The sequence below is a fragment of the Xenopus tropicalis genome, chromosome 9 (assembly GCF_000004195.4).
Source record: "Xenopus tropicalis strain Nigerian chromosome 9, UCB_Xtro_10.0, whole genome shotgun sequence".
Lineage (NCBI taxonomy): Eukaryota > Metazoa > Chordata > Amphibia > Anura > Pipidae > Xenopus > Xenopus tropicalis.
The window spans coordinates 23764799-23783488 of record NC_030685.2 but is presented as its reverse complement, the minus strand read 5'-3'; positions in this window follow the sequence as shown (position 1 = coordinate 23783488).

Below are 18690 nucleotides of genomic sequence, written 5' to 3'. Positions count from 1 at the left end.
ATAATAAGAATAGAGGAAAAGCGTTAAATACAAAAAAAGACTAACGCAATAAGGGACATTATAAGGGACAGGGTTTGGTAGAATATAAAATGCTGTTTATTTAGTGGTAACTAGTGATGAGCAAATCTGTCCCATTTCGCTTCGCCATAAAATTCACGAAACAGCAAGAAAATTTGCGAAATGGCGAAAAATTTGCGAAACGCATTTGTTGCACGATTTTTTTTGTCGCCTGCATGGGCCTTTTTTTTACACAACCGCGCCTTTTTTATGCGACCATGCTCAATTTTGATGTGACCACGCCCAATTTGAAACGAAGCGCCCTTTTTTGACACCACCACGCAACAAAAAACATTCCACCCGACGAACTGTCCCCCTGGCCGGATTTTCACTGAACTTTGGCAAAACAATTTGGTGAAATGCAGAAATTCGCTGCAAAGCCATGCCTGGTGAAAAAATTTGCTCATCACTAGCGGTAACCTAAAGCCACATTCTACTTCCTGATCCCAAAGAGCAAAGTCAAACAAACCAGCAGCCCACTGAGACCCTCTGTATAAGGAACTGCTCTTTGTATAAAAAGATAACAGGCTAAAGCTGGGGAATGGGATGGTTTTATTTATACAGAGACTTCTCAGTAGACTATTAATTGTTATTTTTGCCTTTGCTCTTTAGGATCAGGAAGTAGAATAGAATGTGGCTTTAGTTTTATTTTCTAATTTAGCCCTGTTTAGAGAAAGCAAAAACACCATCATATATACTTCCTAATAAAAACAATAGACAAGCATTGAACCGATGTTAAAAAAGAGGATATACTGTCTCTTTGAAAGAGGGCAAAACTATGATGTATCTTTAAATGGAAGTATTTAGGGGTTCTCATGATAGTCATCATTTTTTGGATTTTTGGGAGTGCTTAAAGGTTGCTTGTCTTTGCTTCACAATACAAAGATGTACAGTATAAAGTGGTGTTGTGTATCATTTTTAAAAGTTGGTTGTAGTGTTGTCACCATTTTAAAAATGGGCAGGGGCAGGATTGCAGGCATGCATTGATGTAAATGGGAGGGGCACTGACATCAAAGGGGAGGAGTCAGGCCAACAAGGACTTGGTGGGATTTGTTGAGAACAAAAAGGGGCAGATTGGAGATTGACAAGTTAATGCAAATTTACCATCAAGCACAATTTGTCATACCGGCTCTGGCCTTGGTTGGAATTTTGCCAGCAACCCAAGTTGGTTCTATGGGGTAGTTGATAATAATGCAAGTGCAAGTGATAATTTTGCCTAGGCTGATATATGTAAGTGAATGAAGGCTCTTAAAGATCAAATCCCTCCAGTTTTTTATTGCCAAGATTCTTGGAAATTCTTTTTGTCGCGTGTCAAATTGGGCGAGCTCGCGTGAAAATTGGGCACGGACACATCAAATAGCGCGGACGACAAAAAAAATAGACGTGGGTGGCAAAAAAATAGACGCGGGTGACAAAAAAGATGCGGGCAACAGAAAAATCGCAAGACAAAAAAATCCTTTTTGCGAATTTTCTTGCCATTTCGCGAATTTTATGGCGAAGCGAAACGGGACAAATTCGCTCATCACTAGTGGCTACGTCTATTTAGCTGCGACCGCACCTATTTTTACATGACCACATCTATTTAGACACAACCGTGCCTATTTATATTGCAATATGCAACTGCAACCTTTTGTTTGGACGCCCAACAAATGTTATTGTGAATTTTCACCGAAGTTTGTGGCAAAATGTTGAAATTTGCTGTGAATCAATGCCTGGTTACAAAAATTGGATCATTACTAATGATGAATAATCGCTGTAAAGTACTGCAGAAATGTGTTTGGACAATATAAGTAACAGGAAATACATTGGAATCAAATCCAAATTTTTTATTGCACCAAATGCATTTGAGCCAAAGGGCGTTTTTTCCTTCACGTTTTTTCTCTTGCCACATCCAATGGAGTAAATAGTGTTGTCTTTTTCCCAGCAGCATTCTAGAGCAGATTCATGAACACTTTCACAACTCCACCCCAAATTTTGCAGCAAATCTGAATCAACCAAAAAAATTCTCAAATCCCTATGCATAAGTGCAAAAAACCCCCATAGTGGTTTATGCAAGTTTTTTAGTAGTTTGCACCCTGCCCTCTTCACATTTTGCAAAATAGCCTAATATAGTCCTAAAGGTAGTCCTAAATATTTCCAGAACCACTTGATAATAGTACAGGTATAGGACCCATTATCCAGAATGCTCGGGACCAAGGGTATTCCGGATAAGGGGTCTTTCCATAATTTGGATCTCAATACCTTAAGTCTACTAAAAAATCAATAAAACATTAACTAAACCCAATAGGATTGTTTTGCATCCAATAAGGATTATTTATATCTTAGTTGGGATCAATTACAAGGTACTGTTTTATTATTACAGAGAAAAAGGAAATCAGTTTTAAAATTCTGAATTATTTGATTAAAATGGAGCCTATGGGAGACGGGCATTCCGTAATTCGGAGCTTTCTGGATAACGGGTTTCCGAATAAGGGGTCCGATACCTGTATTATAAGTATGAGGGAATCTATGTAAGATTTATGTATATTTAAGTATATATTAATTTACCCAAAGCAGACTGGCCAGATAGCAATCCCTTACTAACTGCTCTGCTTACATCAGCCTTTCCCAAGTTTATTTTTTTAAAGCAGCTAATTTATTTTTTATTTAAAATCCATAAGAAACAGTTTAATAGTAAAACTGTCAGGCAGATCCCTTTTATCAGGAAGCCAGCGAGTGTCTGGGGCCTCAGCTGAATTATAATGCCCATCTATTGTTTTGCTTCAGCAGTTTTTGACTGCCGCTCCAACGTGAGAAAAAGACATTGCTTTAAATTTCATTCAGCTGTAAAGCCATTACTCTGAAATATTGTTTTTAATAGTGGAAGGCACACAAAGTAGAATGGAGACCTCATCTAAAGATATACAAACTGTTACTAATTAATGCGTGCCGAGAAATTTAAGATGAAGGGAAACTTTCATGATGACAGAAGTGAGGCTCGGCAATACTTCAAGAGAGGGATAAAAGGTTTGGCAGAGAAGGAAGTTTGCTTGCAGTTTCTGCTTTCACTTACAAAAAGTTTTTGTTTGGTTGAATTTTTTTTAAAGAATAAATCCCAACTTTGTTTTTCTTCATCACTATGGGGCTGATTTATTCATTTTTATGATCAGGATTTGATGAGTTTTGTGCTCCAAGGTCTTTGCTCCAAGGTGGCTTCCATGTCCTCTTTTGTCCACTACACTTTTTCCTTGTTGAGATTGCATTGTTTTGTCTCAAAACACATTGCTTAACTACTCTATAGTGCATATAATATGCAACAGGAGAAAACAAATGCCAATGGTAACCATTGGTTGATAAATGGAGTATCTGATGAATTTGTCCACACCCAGGGGATGGTTTATCAAAGTTTGAGTACGAATTTTTCACAATTGTTCAAAAACTTGAATGTCTGGTACAGGTATAGGACTCGTTATCCAGAATGCTCGGGACCAAGGGTATTCCGGATAAGGGGTCTTTCTGTAATTTGGATCTCCATACCTTAAGTCTACTAAAAAATCAATAAAAAAGTAATTAAACCCAATAGGACTTTTCTGCCCCCAATAAGGATTAATTATATCTTAGTTGGGATCAAGTACAGGTACTGTTTTATTATTACATAGAAAAGGGAATCATTTAACCATGAAATAAACCCAATAGGGCTGTTCTGCCCCCAATAAGGGGTAATTATATCTTAGTTGGGATCAAGTACAGGTACTGTTTTATTATTACAGAGAAAAGGGAATCATTTAACCATTAAATAAACCCAATAGGGCTGTTCTGCCCCCAATAAGGGGTAATTATATCTTAGTTGGGATCAAGTACAGGTACTGTTTTATTATTATAGAGAAAAGGGAATCATTTAACCATTAAATAAGCCCAATAGGGCTGTTCTGCCCCCAATAAGGGGTAATTATATCTTCGTTGGGATCAAGTACAGGTACTGTTTTATTATTACAGAGAAAAAGGAAATCAGTTTTAAAATTCTAAATTATTTGATTAAAATGGGAGTCTATGGGAGACAGGCTTTCCGTAATTAGGAGCTTTCTGGATAACGGGTTTCCGGATAATGGATCCCATAGCTGTATTTATTAAGTGCAAAAAACTCAAAAACCCCAATATAAAAATTTGCCATCTAAAAGCTTGTGATTTTCTGTAAAAGTCATTGGGAGCTGTCTTAGGCAAAGTCAAGCCATATTTGCAAACTTGAATTTTTTCGGGTTTTTCAAGTTTTTCGACTTTGTAAACTCAAACGAGTTTTCCTTATTAATAAATAGTGATGAGTGAATCTGTCCCATTTCGCTTGACAGAAAGATTAGCAAAACGGCAGAAAAAGTTGACACGCAACTTTTTTGTTGTGTCGTGTTTTTTTATGTGGCTGCGCCCATTTTGATACGCCTGCGACTTTTTCTGACGTGCAATGAATTTTTCCGCAGCAAACTCTCGCATAAGTTTTGAAAAACAACTCGACAATAGCAAAATGCGGGAAGTTCGCTGCAAATCCATGCCTAGCTAAAAAATTTGCTCATCGCTATTAATAAATAAATAAGCATTCAAAATGCAAGTTTATTCAATTTTGAAATCTGACTTAAATTCACAAACTTCATTTATCTATTTACTTTTCCTAGATACTCCTAAAACTCCACCTAGAAGGTCAGTTAGGGAGAGATTTAGGGTGGACACTTAAGGTCCCCATACACGGGCCAATAGAAGCTGCCGATATCGGTCCCTTGGAGCGATTCGGCAGCTTATCGGTCCGTGTAGGGGCAGGAAAGAGGGGCCTGCCCGACCGATGTCTGGCTTCAAATTGGCCAGATATCGATCGGGCAGGTTAAAAGATTTAGTCGGATTGGGGACCGCATCGGCCCATTGCTGCCATTATAATTCGATCGTTTGGCCCCAGGGCCCCGATATCGCCCACCTTGGCGACCTCGCCAAGCAAGCGAATCTTCATGTGTATGGGCACCGTTACTTGCTGTCAAAGATATTAGTGATCTCAAATACCCTTATCTTATTGCCACCTATATGTTCTTAGTCAGGACTGTAAGGTCATTGAAAAACATGACAATCACTATGCCTAATCTGTCTCCTTCCTATTGCCTCCTTCCTATTGGCCAAAAATCAAAGAGCACAATGAATCTAGAAGTATTTAATAGCATGATTCTCTTGCCTCAAGAGGCATTATGTCCACCCCTACAACTTGGCATGAAATATGTGGTTTTCCCAATGTTCCCCTTGGCTTCTCAGTGTCCACTTATGCTGTGTACAGACTGGCACATGAGTTTATATCAACTTGAGGGACTTGAATAACTGGGGACAGTGGGGTTCACAAATAAGGAGGGAAATAGTACTTTGTTTGTGACATTTGGAGACTGGTGATGTTTCACACAACAACCTAAATGTTTAATTCTGTTGTGTACTATGCATTTGTGCAGAATACCATTAGTGATGGGCAAAACAATTCGCCAGGCATGGATTTGCGGTGAATTTCTGTGTTTTGCCATTGGTGGATTTTTTTGGGGGAAACAGGCGACAAAATTTTGCTCATCACTCATTATTACTACAAAAATGTGTTTTCTCTCCTCGCCCCTTTTTTCCTTAGGTAACCTAAATTTCAATTAAAAAAACATTGATATTTGAAGAATCAGTTCTTTCGTTGTTTTTTCGTTTTCTCTATGTCAGTTTTCTCTAAACTTGTCACTTTTTATTAAAAAAAAAAAGAGATTCCATATATATAAATGAAATAAAACCTCTAAATATCTGCTGCAAAAATAGGTACAAGACACAATCGGCCAAGTTGAATAGATACAGATTTCTGGTAACCTCTCCCGAAAGGAGAAAGTCCTAACAGAACAGTTTCCAATCAGTGTTAATGATCGCAGCGCCCCATCTCAGCGAGACTCTCACAGGGTTCTTCACTAGAGCTGCGGGAACGGAGGCCGTCAGTCATTGAAGAAGCAGATTTCATCTTTTCAAGCTCCACTTTAATCATCATTTTCTAGCAAGCTGTTCCATTGTAGGACAAATGATATGCAGCACTGTTATATCATTTTAAATTTGCTCTGACTCTGTTTTTCAGTGTCAGTTAATTCCCAGCAGTAACAAAAGACAAAGCCATGACTGTGCAATGCCTATGTGAATTTATGACAAAAAAAAGAGAGGTTACTCAAATCTAATCCACATAATAGCATTATACGGTATATTGATGTAATCCAGTTTAGGCGGCAAGGACGTTTCAAGCAGGCACATAATGTTTATTAAATAGAGTCCAGGTACTTTGTCAAAGCAGGCAATGATTTTTCTTGGACATTGTAGGACATATAAATTAGAGTAACATCCCTTCCGAGTCATGTTAATGGGAAGGAATCTTGGTATCCCTTTTACAAAAACACCCATCAGAGTGTCTTTTTGCACTTCTTATACCAGCAAATGTGATACGATCTGCCGCTTGGTAATGGCAGTTTGCTCAGCATATATGGAATAATTTGTATCTACTTCCTTCTATCACTAGAAGGCTAAAAGGTGAAGAAAAGGAATTTTGGCATTTTATTGAACAATAGTGCAAGCTAGAATACTAGATTTATTCTGTAGAAAGCTTTACCTGAGTAAACAGCCCTAGAAAGTTCCCTCTGTTTGTTTAAGATAGCAGCTGCTGTTTTAGCTTGGTCTCAGTAACTTTTGTGCTGCAGCTCTAAGTACTGGTAGCTCAGATTACAGCAGAGATAGGAGGGGGAGAGAGGAGAGGTGGAAAGGGGAGGAGGAGAAGGGAGGGGGAGAGGAGCAAGCTGAGCAGGCTTGTACCGTGAAGGATTTTTCTGTGAGAAGGAAGTCTAATACAGAAGGCTCTATTTAAATAGACCTTTCAGATCTTTATGATAAAGCTTACTTAATTTTTATCTTTCCTTCTCCTTTAAGGCACACACAGCATTTGTCCACCAATGTATTTCAGCTGACAGAAAGGCATCCATTATCATCATCTACCTCTTGTTGTTGAGATGAATGGAAAACGCCTGTCACTATTTGTGATTGGCAGTTTTTGCGACAAAAAAGAACATTCAAGCCTTCTATTCATACAAATGGCATCAGAGAGAAGAGGGTAGTTTGGGGCGTTTCTCCACTGGCTAAAATATGTTGGCAGAGAAATAATATCCTGCTACAAACAGAAAGTAATCATAATTAGCAGTCCTTATCACTATTGGTAATAACTGAGAAATTCTAGCTCTACTTTCTATTATTTTGTGTTATTGCTCCTCCATTTTTCATATAACCCCTAAGTTGCACATCACTCAGAATGTAGAAGGCAGGAGCACTGGGAGATACAAACACTAAAGAGCCCTTTATTTTAGCGATGCACTGAATTTACTTTTTTTAGTGAACCCTAATTTTTATATGGAAATGTGGCAGACTTTCCATCCAGAAGAAGGTAGAGAACATAGGCTCTACTATTAGAAGAACTAGACATAAGTAATTTGTAATTGGAGATCTATGGGCCCCTAAACCCTTCCAACATTTGAATCTTGCCTTTTGTAAATAACAGTTTGGTTCTAGGCCATTTGAAAAAGTAAAACTATACTATTCTACATAAAGTGATGAGCAACTTATAGTTTTTACTTAACCTTTAAAGACTGTCCAGTGCAATGCAACAAGCGCCAATATTTATGAGTTCCAGGTCAAACAATTTATTCTTACTTAGTCAGCATTCTAGACCTGGGTTTGGCCCATTTTCAAGATACAAGACATTGCCAAAGACTGATGTGTATCCCTTGCTCTATGACCTTGCTATTGAACCTACGGCCTAAAAATATTGAATTACACCAAAGGAAATGAACTGTGGTTGAACAAATGCACTTTCCATATTATATTTCATGAATGCGCCTGTCATAATACAATAGTCCTTCAATCCTAAAGTGTTGACTAATTGCAAATTCTGTTCTAAAGTGTGTTGAACATTACCGCACTTCTCAGGCCTGACACTTTCTTGGCCTTAGAGCCGGAGAAACAAAGTCCTCACTTTATCCTCATACCAAGCTACAAAAGTTTTTGCTGCCGAGGAGTTTCATTTAAATTCCGCTACCCTGAATAATACAGAGAGCCTTGGAAATCAATAGCCACTTCTCTTCTGATACACAAAGTTAATCAGGGCAAACGACACGTTTTATTAACCTCTAATTGGAAGAGAGATTTGGGATGCAAGCTGAATAGAACTGAAGAATAGAACAGGTAGAAGAAAATATGGGTAAAATGTGGCCTTGATAGAAAGAAGAGATGTTTCAGAGTGATGAAAGAGATTTAATATAGGTGATATTGCCATATAACAAAATAATTTACTTAGTACAATTATGGGACCCGTTATCCAGAATGCTCGGGACCTGGGGTTTTCCGGATAAGGGGTCTTTCCATTATTCTGATCTTCTACCTTAAGTCTAGAAAAATTATTTAAACAGTAATTAAACCCAATAGGACTGTTTTGCCTCCAATAAGGATTCATTATATCTTGGTTGATATCAAGTAGAAGGTACTGTTTTATTATTACAGAGAAAAAGGAAGCCATTTTTAAAAATGTGAATTATTTGATTACAATTGAGTCTATGGGAGATGGCCTTCCTGTAATTCTGAACTTTCTGGATAATGGGTTTCCGGATAAGGAGTCCGATACCTGTACAATTATATCAACTAATGGCATGATTAACCCAATGATGTTGAGCAAACAAATGTTTAGTGACCACTTCTACCATTGTTGCCCCAAAAGACTATGCTACCTTCAACCATTTCTTAAATGTATGCAAGAACTTTCATGCTTAGAACTTTTATTACATTCCCCCTTAGTATTCCTATACATTAGTCGGGTACATTAGTTGGGTACCTTGACAGATATCATTTCTCTAATCAGATCTTGTTAAAACTTTTTTTTGTTCCTATTTAGGGGCAAGGTTTTCTCTAGGTCTAGTAACCCATCAGTTGCTAGTATTCAGATAGCAGACCAGTAACTACCTCCTGATTCATTGTAATGAGTTACTAGAACTACAAAAAGTTTTGCACCTGTTACATTACCCCCTTTATGTAGTCTTACCCAGTGATCCCCAACCAGTGGCTCGTGAGCAACATGTTGCTCCCCAACCCCTTGGATGTTGCTCCCAGTGGCCTCAAAGTAGGTGCTCATTTTTGAATTTCTGGTAAGGAGAAGTTTTGGTTGCATAAAAAACAAATGTAATGCCAAACAGAGCCTTCTGTGGGCTGCCAGTCCACATAGGGGCTATTAAGTAGCCAATCATATTATTATTATTGGCACCCCAGGAACTTTTTTCATGCTTGTGTTCCTCCCCAACACTTTTTACATTTAAATGTGGCTCACACATATAAAAGGTTGGGGATCCCTGATCTTACCATATAAACTATCTGATTCTGGACTTTATTTCCTGCTACATCCCTGACTGTGACAATAATCCATCAGCTTCTTGGCCTTTCTTTACAACTAAGTTATAAAATTCTTAACAAACAAGCCTGTATCTACTTCACACAGCACAACAATTCTGATCAAAAAGTACATTTTAATTGAAATTACCTACAAAGAAGACAAATTACTTAAAAAAAAACAACAACGTTGCCTGTGCCCTGGTCAGTAAAGCATATAATGATATAGTCAGAACTGGTCCAGTCAAAGAAAGTTCATTGCCAAAGACACAGAAAACTATTTTTGTTGCACAAATAGATGAAATATAAAGGATAATTTATTTCTATCCTTAAGGGTGAAGACACACAGGGCTACTAGTAGCAGCTACTTGTCGTGGCTACTAAAATAGACAATGCTGATCATTTACTGATAACTGTCTCTACATGTGTTTTAGCAGAGGCAATTCTCAGTAGTGTCTATGTAAAGGTATTTTCTGGAGTTTGGTAGCCGTGATAAAGTAGCTGCTACTAGTAGCTCAGTGTGTCTTCACCCTAAATGTAAAAATCTGTTATTTTAAGCAGAAGGTCCAGTGTTTATTGCAATGAGTTTACTGTGCTGTGCTCAGCTACCATTTATCTGTTGTCTAAACAAAGCCCCATACTGTCATTTGTGTTCAAAGGAGCCTTGGAGAATTGCATATTCATTAACTGCTCCCGAAAGCCCTAGAGATTATTTCAAATACAAATATGCTTTCAAAAATGGTGCCAAAAGTGTAGACAAAGTAAACATTCTAGTGTAAATTCATTAAAGGCATTTTCATATCCAGATCGGAAAGATGAATAGACCGATTGTGTTTGCATGTTTTACCAATGTAGAGAGCTTGCATGTATGATAATACAAATGGCGCAATAGTTTATTGATTCCAATTCAAAACTGTGGATGTTTTTTTTCACCATTAACTTATTTTGCTCTAAGTTTCTGTTGTAAAACTTCCGTCCCCTTTGTTCTGTTTCGGTTTCTTTCATCTTGTCTGAAAAACATGTTCCTTAATCCTTCAAATCTATCCGTATCCGACTTGCGCTTCTCTTGAATTAAACCAACACAAGGTCATTTAGAAATTATCGAAACTGAGTTTTTGAGCAAAGCTCCTATATTGATGCACAGACACAGCAACAGTTTGGTGCCAAATATAACCATACTGGGGAAACAGCTTGGAATCACACACATATGCAACTGGGGAAGCTTGGAAAATGCATTTTTACAAGTTGGCAGCTCATCGTTTTTTACATTTTCAAGGGCTTTATCCCCCTTGCTGCAAGTGCGACAGAATTGAGAATGATGGGATATATCCAAAGAGAGTTAAATTCAAACCTTGGAATAATTGTCCTGGGAATTTGACTTCAGCAAAAAAAAGGATAGATTTTGAAGGATTAATGCAGGGCCACTTTCGGAAAGACATTCTATTCTTGATAGTATGATTATCCGTTAGAGTCTGCGAGGTTCCGTGAGGTTATGCCAAAGAACTCTGCTCGAATCCCATGAGAGGGCTGGCAATCATTGGGATCATCTCAAAGGTGAAGGAGAAGAGCTTGCCGGGATGAAGAATAATGAAGAAAAAGGAAGCGACTATAATGTAGTAATATAATTATTCAGGGAAACCAAAATGAAATATTATACTTACATTTAACACTATGCCAGTTCTGCCCTGAAACTCTAATATGAGCCAACAGGGCCGCTGCTGGCCAAATGGGTGCCCTAAGCAGAAATTTACTTTTGTGCCCCCTCCCCCAAATATTACGGAAGTAAAAATTAAAATAATTAAAAAAAACACCTACTATAAGGGGCCCCACACACAGTGCCCCAATTGCCCCCATAGATTGATTGAACTATCCGGGACAGCGGGGTGCGCTATTAAAACTGGCGGGACAGTGTTGGGGGGTATGTTATAATATATAAAAATGTTTTATTTTTTGGAGCAGCTGGGATGGTGCCCCCCTGGGAGTTGGTGCCCTATGCAGACTGAGTACTCTGCTTATGGGGAGCGGCGGCCCTGTGAGCCAACACCAAACTATTACATTATTTTACTTTCTTCTCACACACCCAAAGAGAGGTTTTACATTATTCCACGACTGTTTCCATTGGTGGGCTTACTGTGCAGGATCGGACATGCAATCTACTGAACATACTTGGACACTTGTCAGACTTTGAAATGAATACTGGCCAAGGCCACAGATAGATCTTTGGAAATAGAAATCATTTAGTACTTGGGATTCAGAGCAGATAAAGTATTTAGATATATATATATATATATATATATATATATATATATATATATATATATATATATATCTGCTAATGAAGGTCATCTGTATAAAAATAACCATGTTCATTGCTTATCTGAAACAGAACTGGTACTCAGCTGTAAGTAAGAAAGTAAGAAGAAATGAGAATTGTAAGAAGTCTGTTATTTAAGCTTAACACAGCAAGCTGTTTAAAGGGAAACTATACCCCCAGAATGAATACTTAACTAACAGATAGTTTATATTGTATTAAGTGACCTATTAAAGAATCTTGCCAAACTGGAATATATATATCAGTAAATATTGCCCTTTTACATCCTTTCCCTTGAGCCGCCATTTAGTGATGGGCTGTGTGCTCCCTCAGAGATCAGCTGACAGGAAATAATGCAGCTCTAACTGTAACATGAAGTAGTGTGGGATGAAAAGACAGAACTCAGTCCATTCATTGGCTGATGGGGCCTAACATGTATGTGTGCCTTGGCTTGTTTGTGTGCATTGTGAATCCTATGATCCCAGGAGGCGGCCCTTAATTCTTAAAATGGCAGTTTTGTATTTACCAATACAAAAAAGTATATCTTTATTATGGTTTATTTATATGAAGCAGGGTTTTACATATGAGCTTGTTTATGCAATATATTTAATAGAGACCAACATTTTTTCGGGGGTATAGATTCCCTTTAGCTTAAACCAGAGAACTTATTTATATGCCTTTGTAAATCAAGATGTCATCCCACAATAGGTAATTCATCAGGCAGAATGCCAAAACATATATCCCAAAGTATTAATACTCCATTTATCAGTCTGACAAAGTAGGAAACATAGCTAATAATGTGTGAACAGGATTTTTAAAATATTTTGATTTTCCACTTGGCATGGAAGCAGGAACCTTTAGAAAATGGAACAAAATAAACAAAAAAAACCTATTAAACTGGTTGATCTAAAACAAAATAAGTTTGGAATTTGCCTGATATTAAAATTCAAGTACGTTTGATTTTTTCAAATTTGAAACCTGGAAAAAAAACTCAAAAACTTGAAAATCTAGATAGGACTTATTTTCCAGAATGCTCGGGATCTGGGGGTTTTCCGGATATGGGATACCTGTATTGTAAAAACTCACCTGCTTAGATAGATACATGATAGATAGATGGATAGATAGATAGATAGATAGATAATAGATAGATACATGATAGATAGATAGATAGATAGATAGATAATAGATAGATACATGATAGATAGATAGATAGATAGATAGATAGATAGATAGATAGATGATACATAGATAGATAGATAGATAGATAGATGAAAGATAGATGAAAGATAGATGATAGATAGATAGATAGATAGAGATAGATGATAGATAGAGATAGATGATAGATAGATAGATAGATGATAGATAGATAGATAGATAGATAATAGATAGGTATGTAGGGATCCATAGGGTTAACAAGTCCCTATGGCTTTAAACCCTGCAGCTTCCTGGTTTTGTGCTGTTACTGGGCAAAGACCCATGTATCAGTTTTGAGTTCATATGTGTGATTATTGGTTAACAGGGAGACCACTCCCTTGGCACTCTGATATAGTGCTTAGCAGGGGGGTGGGTCTGTCTCTTTGGCTGCCTGTGTTCTGAGAGAGGGGAGCATTGAGCCTGGAGGGAGAAGACTAGGCCCCAGTAAAGCCATGTGCCCCAGAGTGTGGTCAGCCACTCTGGTGAAGTCGGGGACAGGGACCCCGTGAATGAGGACCAGTTAGATAGCAAGTTTTGTGGAGCACTTTCTAGGAAAGTGAGATAGTGAGGGAAGAGAGCACGAGCAGTTTGGCTCAGAGGAAATTAGCTGTGGGAGTACCCTTCCAGACTGGCACTGTTGCCTTAGTGTAGGGCCACGGTTTAGACCTAGGAGGCAGGTAGTTTGAACCCTGATCCAAAGTTGCCGTGGGGCCTGAGGAGTGTGGTATGCAGCTAGCTGTTCCACAGAGTGAGCAACTGAACCGGTGGCACTGATCCTGCCCAGGCTCAAGGGGAGTTGGGAGGAGCGGGTGTGCACCCTCTCTGTGCTGTCCTCAGAGACTGCTATGCTAACTGATGTGTGAGTATATTGCACTAACCCTGCAAGTTGCTTGTTGCTGAAAATAAACCAGTTCTACTGTTAAACTGCAAGAACCTTCTGGCGCCCATTTGTTATTCTGCACTGCACACAGCTACAGTGAGTTGTAGTTGCACTACACCATAGCTCCGTTTGGTTACTTCCACATAGCGAAGGCCCATCCTGAAGGACTGAGTCGCGTGTACCCCATGCTCAAGGCCTATCTAGCCGTGCTGTTGGCTTGTTACAGCCAAGAAAGGGTTACAGGTACATGATAGATAGATAGATAGATAGATAGATAGATAGATAGATAGATGAAAGATAGATAGATAGATGATAGATAGATAGATAGATAGATAGATAGATAGATGATACATAGATAGATAGATAGATAGATAGATGAAAGATAGATAGATGATAGATAGATAGATAGATAGATAGATAGATAGATGATAGATAGATAGATAAATAGATAGATGATACATAGATAGATAGATAGATAGATAGATAGATAGATGAAAGATTGATAGATAGATGATAGATAGATAGATAGATAGATAGATAGATAGATGATAGATATATGATTGATAGATAGAAAGATAGATAGATAGATAGATAGATAGATAGATAGATGAAAGATAGATAGATGATAGATAGATAGATAGATAGATAGATAGATAGATAGATAGATAGATGAAAGATAGATAGATGATAGATAGATAGATAGATAGATGATAGATATATGATTGATAGATAGAAAGATAGATAGACAATACACCAATAGATAGATATGATAAGAAAAGGTTAAATAGCTAAATAACCAGCATTGGTAGGTGTGGGCTTGAAATAGATTGTTAGTTATGAATTTAGTGCTAGAATCTGAGTTGAAACTGAATGTACTGCATATAAAAACAAGTGACACCTGGTACAACAACTCATAGAAACAACATACAAGGAAGATGCAAAGCTATAATTTTAGTTTTATCATTTTGTTGTTCATTTGAATGTAAGCTGTGCCACTACCTTTTTTTTTAAAATACCAGGTTTTGCTAAATATTCCATTCTTAATAATCTCCTGCTTCTGTGCTGTGAAACAGAATGAATATGTATGATAGGCCTGAATCTCAGGAACGGCAAGGCTTCAATTAAATATTCAACAAATACATCACACTCTGCAGTGTTTGTGTGGCTTTCAGTGTTTCCGGATAAATTGGCTGATGAGTCAGGTTAATAAGGGAGTTGGGGGGGTATAGAAATATACAGTAATCTATGTATCTTTCTATCATCTATCTATTTATCTATCTATCTATCAATCATCTTTCTATCATCTATCTATTTATCTATCAATCAATCATCTATCTATCATATATATTTATCTATATCATCTGTATCTATCCATATCTATCAATTTAAATTCTATCTATCTCTCTATCATATATCTATCTGTCTATCATCTATATCTATCGATAGCATATCTATCTATCTGTCTGTCTGTCTGTCTATTATCTATCTATCTATCATCTATATTTATCTATATCATCTGTATCTATCCATATCTATCAATTTAACTTGTATCTATGTATCATATATCTATCGGTCTATCATCTATATCTATCTATAGCATATCTATCATCTATCTATCTATCTATCTACAGTATCTATCGTCCATCTATCTATCTATCATCTATCTATCTATTATCTATCAATATTAAATATTAATTTATTAATTTCAGTTAGTAGAATTATTTGATTTAAATGGAGTCTATAGGCTATGGCCTTCCCATAATTTGGAGCTTTCTGGATAACAGGTTTCCAGATAACGGATCCCATACCTGTATTGGGATTATATAGGAATACAATTGCCTGAACCATGCCACAAATAAACAGACAACTGCTTTGAGCTTTTTAGCTCTTCAAAATTGCATACAGTTTTATGACGCTTGGAAGACTGCATTTTGGGTGATGATAGAATCTTCAGAGCCATTGGCTGGTTTTTAACATCTTAAAACATTTTTTTTTTCATTTCCATTTGCTTCGTTTTGGCAGAGGAGACCGGTATTTGAATTACAATTCAAAACAACATGCATTTGTGTCCTGTGTAAAATGCACATTAATATTCAACAAGGAAAACCTCTGTATTGCCATCTTTATTGTCAGTGCATCTCAGTAAATCTGATTAAGCTCTGCAGGGCTAGTTCCCGTGCTTTGCAAGACTAGAATGCCTAATTGTGCCAATTATGAAAAACAGCTATGTGGATAAATATTGAGGGTGACTGAAAAACAGTTAGACAACATGTTGGGAAGCACCATGACTAAGTGCCCTTAGGGCATGAAACGCGTAGGGCCTTTGGAGATGTTATAATGTAACTTTGAATAAAGTCTTTTTTACTTATAAATATTTTTGTGACCCCCTGTGGCGTTTCCTGAGTGTCGGTCTGCCCAGGGTGATTGCTTTTTGCTTTATGCAACCTATGCTGAGGGTCTGGGGAGGGTGCACCCGGACCACCACTTCTACTCGGTTTTGTTTACTACTGGTCATTTGGTGCCTTTATTTTTGACTTTGCAGGAAGCTCCAATGCCAGATAACTGTAGCTTCAAAACCTGCATCTTCACAGATCAGTGACTTTTCTATGTGTAGGTCAGGGGTCCCCAATCTTTTTAACCCGTAAACAACATTTAAATATAAAAAAGGTTGGGGAGCAACACAAGCATTAAAAAAGTTCCTGGGGGTGACTGAAAAAGGCTGTAATAGATTATTTTGTAGCCCCTATGTAGACTGGCAGCCTACAGGAGGCTCTGTTTGGTAGTACCCATGGTCTTTATGCCTCCAATACTTGCCTCCAAGTTAGAAATTTAAGAATGAAGACCTGCTTTGAGGCCACTGGGAGCAACATCAGAGGGGGTGGTGAGCAACGTGTTACTCCTTAGCCACTGGTTGGGGATCACTAGTGTAGATGTTCCCACATATAGGTTCAAAATGTTGTCAGGGCTCCCCTTCACTCAAAACCTATGACAACATCTCTGTATCAGCCATTCAACAACTGTTTCAAGAATATCTAGGGGTAGGCAAAGTTTTTGGCTTGGGGGCCACATTTACTCACAGGCGGGCCAGGCCGGGCCAACGTCCTCCCACCAGCTCCCCCTCCACCAGCATCCTCCATCTCTCCGACCTGCAGCTCCCTCCATCGTTCCGCTGCGTCTGTTCCCCGGCTCCCCACTGCATCCTTTTTTTTGGTTGCGCCCCCTGCGTATTGACATCACGAGCACGCACGAAGCGCTACCAATCAGGGCCCAGAAATTATTTAAAGGGACCCTGAGTCGGCGGGCAGGATTAAAAAGGCCAACGGGCCGGACGTGGCCCGCGGGCCGTAGTTTGCCCACCCCTGATCTAGGGGCATTTTTATTAAAGTGCGATTGGGTCTGAATGGGAAAAAATTGAATTGTTTTTATTTTATAGAACTTTGCATATTTTCCATGATATTTTCGTTAATTTCTGCAACTTTTTCGTGCATTGCATCTATTTGTGCGACAAAATCGTATTTGTCGCAACGACTACGAAAGTTTCGGAATTCATTCAAGCTTTGGTATCTTTTGGCCAGGTTGGAGCTGCAGAGTGCCATTGAGCCCTATGGGAGACTTTCCTTGGGCCGGGTTGGAGCTGCAGAGTGCCATTGAGCCCTATGGGAGACTTTCCTTGGGCCGGGTTGGAGCTGCAGAGTGCCATTGAGCCCTATGGGAGACTTTCCTTGGGCCGGGTTGGAACTGCAGAGTGCCATTGAGTCCTATGGGAGGCTTTCCTTGGGCCGGGTTGGAGCTGCAGAGTGCCATTGAGCCCTATGGGAGACTTTCCTTGGGCCGGGTTGGAGCTGCAGAGTGCCATTGAGCCCTATGGGAGACTTTCCTTGGGCCAGGTTGGAGCTGCAGAGTGCCATTGAGTCCTATGGGAGACTTTCCTTGGGCCGGGTTGGAGCTGCAGAGTGCCATTGAGTCCTATGGGAGACTTTCCTTGGGCCGGGTTGGAGCTGCAGAGTGCCATTGAGCCCTATGGGAGACTTTCCTTGGGCCAGGTTGGAGCTGCAGAGTGCCATTGAGTCCTATGGGAGACTTTCCTTGGGCCGGGTTGGAGCTGCAGAGTGCCATTGAGCCCTATGGGAGACTTTCCTTGGGCCGGGTTGGAGCTGCAGAGTGCCATTGAGCCCTATGGGAGACTTTCCTTGGGCCAGGTTGGAGCTGCAGAGTGCCATTGAGCCCTATGGGAGACTTTCCTTGGGCCGGGTTGGAGCTGCAGAGTGCCATTGAGCCCTATGGGAGACTTTCCTTGGGCCGGGTTGGAGCTGCAGAGTGCCAATGAGCCCTATGGGAGGCTTCCAAAATCATGCACAGAAGGTACAAAGTCAGAAAGGTTTTCGCGCCGTTTACGATCGTTCGCATCACGATCGTAAACAACGCGAAAACCTTTCTGACTTTGAAAATTACAGAACTTTTGGATCGTACCATGATATTTTCGTACGACCATGTTATGAATTTTCAATTACAGTACATCTGAAATTATCGTTATTTATACGATTTTTTTCCAGTCGTACTTAGAAACATCCAAAATTCAGACTTTGATAAATATGCCCCTTAGTGCAGTGTTCCCCAACCAGTGGCTCAGGAGTAACATGTTGCTCCCCAACCCCTTGAATGTTGCTCCCAGTGGCCTCAAACAAGTGCTTATTTTTGAATTCCTGGGTTGGAGGCAACTTTTGGTTGCATAAAAACCAAGTATACTGACAAACACAGCCTTCTGTAGGCTGCCAGACCACTTAGGGGCTCCCAATTAGCCAGTCATAGCCCTTATTTGGCA